The following is a 3698-nucleotide window of genomic DNA, read 5'->3' on the forward strand; positions in this document are numbered from 1 at the left end:
TATACCCACACAACCAATAAATAGGTTTTTAGCCTGGACTTAAACACTGAGACTGTGTCTGAGTCCCAAACACTATTTGGAAGACTATTCCATAATTTTGGGGCTTTGTAAGAAAAAGCCCAGCCCCCAGCTGTAGTTTTCATAATACGCGGTACTGACAAGCAGCCTGCATCCTTTGATCGAAGTAGGCGTGGCGGATCGTAAGACACTAGCAGTTCGCTTTAAAATCAATGCGAAATTTCACAGGGAGCCAATGCAGTGAAGATAAGATAGGGGTGATGTGCTCATATCTTCTGGTTCTAGTGAGGACTCTCGCTGCTGCATTCTGGACTAGCTGAAGCTTGTTTAAGCACCTAGTTAAACAACCAGACAGTAAGGCGTTACAATAGTCCAACCTAGAGGTGATAAAAGCATGAACTAGTTTTTCTGCATCGTTTAGCGACAATAAATTTCTTATCCTGGCAATATTTCTGAGGTGAAAGAATGCTATCCTGGTAATATTATCTACATGTGCTTCAAATGAAAGGCTGGAATCAATAATCACACCAAGGTCTTTTACTGTTGCATTTGATGGAACAGAAAGGCCATCTAAAGTTACGGTGTAGAGTACAGTATTGGGAGGAGTAACTGGGTGTGGCTAATTTGGGATGGCTCTTCTCTTTGTCTCACAGACTCTAACTCTGACCCCTTTGTTTGTGTGGACTAGGCAGGAAGTGTGTGATTGCCTTGATGTTGGTGGTTTTGTGTGATAGTGGTGACGGTGTGTCTTAGCCATAATATATATATATATATTTTTTTTTTTTCTGACTTAATCAATTCTACTGAAATTAGGAATTGAACACAGACTGTACTTAAAGAAGAAATAAAGAACAAACAGTAGAATTTTATTGAGGAGCTATTAAAGTATGGTACAGATATTCAACAAGTTCTCGTTTAGTTCCAATTAACAATCCATCTTTTCAATACATTAACCTTATAAAATCACCAAAAATCACCGTTTATTAGCTTTAATAAGTTTTAAATGAATATGTTTTAAAATTAATCCCCTACAATACAGAACAAGTCTCAAAGTATTGACTCGGTTTAACAGAGACAAATTAATAAAATAATTAAACTTAATTAACAGAGGAGTCTGCTTATTTATTTATTTTATTTTAATTTTAAACTAGTGTAAATAAAGAGATTACATGAGGTTTGTCTCAGATTACTTACACAAAGCAAAAAGTATACAGAGAAAGCAAATCACCAGATAACAGAGTGTAAAAGTTAATGTTAACACAGATGTCTACGTCATACATGAGCTTTAAAAGCTTACATTCCTAGCATTTGGTTATATTAAGGTAATTTTTTATTTAATTTAATTTTTAAAAATTATTTGTATTTTTTAAGTATATTAAGAATAAAACGTCTTTATCAAAGTTCAAGACAATTCAGCACAGGGCCATCCTGGAATGTGAACCCATCTGATCAGTTATCCTGGACTGTTTCACCTAAAAAGGGTATAATAATAAATAACACTAAATAGAATTAGCAGTTTTTAATAAACTTTATATTATATCTCACAAGTTTATTTACCTGCTGCTTTTTCTCAGTCCCGGGCTGCTGTTGGAACGTATTCATTCTGCTGACCACGATCATGGCAGCAGCAATATGTTATTAGTAGGATGGAGGAGATCACCAATGCTATGGCAAAACCTACAAACTGGAAAGAATGAATTAGTGAAATAAGTCAATAATTTATTATTGCATAGCAATGTTTTGAAAATGAATTAACCATTGAAATAGTAAGCAACATGTGTTTGTCAAACAAAATTTACATAACCCCTGCAGAGTTTTTGGATCCACATTCTATAGAGGGATTAGTTGAACATCTCACAGCAGAATGATTGAAAAAGAAAAATAGGGAGAAGGGAAAAAATGCTCATAGTCTAAAGTGTACCACCTCATCTCCTCCCCTGGATGTGTCCCTGATCTGTCACACTCAGACACAAGCTAATTAATAAATATTTTAATTGAACCAAAATTTCTGCATTTCGATTTATATTTCTATTTCAATTTACATTACTTGTCATTTTTAAATACAATAACTACGAAAAAATGACAGTGGCCACCGGACCATGTGAGCGAGGCAGGGGGATGAATAAGAAGGTCTCTCTCTCAGAATGATAAAATGGGGATAGAGTGCGGTGAGTGAACATCACCTTGGGTCTTACCATTGTTGGTTTTGACAGGACGCTGAAGAGGGGGTCACCAAGGGCGCAATATACATACATTGGAAACACCCACTGATAACATTCACATGTGTTCCATCCATAAAATATTTGCAATAAAGGGGAAGAACACAATTGTATAGAATAAAAATTTCCCTAATTTCCCTCATCCAAAATGAAAGCCAGCTCCATGTCAGCTCCAAGACGTGGTGTGTTGGAGTAGAGGAACTGAAGTGTAATACACAGAGATGCACATACTTTTGGACACATTTAGGTCCTTTAGTTATTAGGGGGAATCTTCCCTGATTTTTTCATAGTTTATTTGTATTCAATTCCTACCCATTACTAGGGGCCCCCCACATTAAGGCTACTACTACCGGTCAAGTTAGGGAAGGCAGAAAACTATCACATTTTCTCCAAACCACATGATCTGGTTGCTCACACACCATTGGAAGCGACGTAACACACTCGGAAGACAGCGCTTTCCACCATTATTATAAATTATTCTCCATTATGTAAGCAGCCAGACAAAATGATAAAATAATGTTATAAATGATAAGTAAAATAAAACACAATAAAATAAATGAAATAAATAAATAAAACTAAATATCTTTATAAAATAGCAAATTAAGGAACAAGAAACACAAATATCTCACTTTTTTCACAACAAAGCTTTTACAAAAAAAAAAACTACTGTAGGTAATGTGTATGTTTGAACAGTGTAAACTATTTCCAGTGTAAGATATACAGGTCCTTTTTAAAAAAATTAGCATATTGTGATAAAGTTCATTATTTTCTGTAATGTACTGATAAACATTAGACTTTCATATATTTCAGATTCATTACACACAACTGAAGTAGTTCAAGCCTTTTAATTGTTTTAATATTGATGATTTTGGCATACAGCTCATGAAAACCCAAAAAAATTAGCATATTTTATCCGACCAATAAAAGAAAAGTGTTTTTAATACAAAAAAAGTCAACCTTCAAATAATTATGTTCAGTTATGCACTCAATACTTGGTCGGGAATCCTTTTGCAGAAATGACTGCTTCAATGCGGGGTGGCATGGAGGCAATCGGCCTGTGGCACTGCTGAGGTGTTATGGAGGCCCAGGATGATTCGATAGCGGCCTTAGGCTCATCCAGAGTGTTGGGTCTTGCATCTCTCAACTTTCTCTTTACAATCTCCCACAGATTCTCTATGGGGTTCAGGTCAGGAGAGTTGGCAGGCCAATTGAGAACAGTAATACCATGGTCAGTAAACCATTTACCAGTGGTTTTGGCACTGTGAGCAGGTGCCAGGTTGTGCTAAAAAATGAAATCTTCATGTCCATAAAGCTTTTCAGCAGATGGAAGCATGAAGTGCTCCAAATTTTCCTGATGGCTAGCTGCATTGACCCTGCCCTTGATAAAACACAGTGGACCAACACCAGCAGCTGACATGGCACCCCAGACCATCACTGACTGTGGGTACTTGACACTGGACT

At 36.2% G+C, this 3698-nt stretch overlaps 1 long non-coding RNA gene across 1 annotated transcript; it reads right to left on the bottom strand.

Moving 5' to 3' along the window:
- Positions 1-863: 863 nt before the first annotated feature.
- On the bottom strand, positions 864-1699 carry LOC128512306 (uncharacterized). Its single transcript, XR_008356282.1, has 2 exons — positions 1576-1699; positions 864-1490 (listed from the first exon to the last, which is right to left on the bottom strand). It is a non-coding gene; the product is annotated as an uncharacterized LOC128512306 (long non-coding RNA).
- Positions 1700-3698: the final 1999 nt, after the last annotated feature.

Source organism: Clarias gariepinus, chromosome 24, assembly GCF_024256425.1.
Source record: "Clarias gariepinus isolate MV-2021 ecotype Netherlands chromosome 24, CGAR_prim_01v2, whole genome shotgun sequence".
Taxonomy (NCBI): domain Eukaryota; kingdom Metazoa; phylum Chordata; class Actinopteri; order Siluriformes; family Clariidae; genus Clarias; species Clarias gariepinus.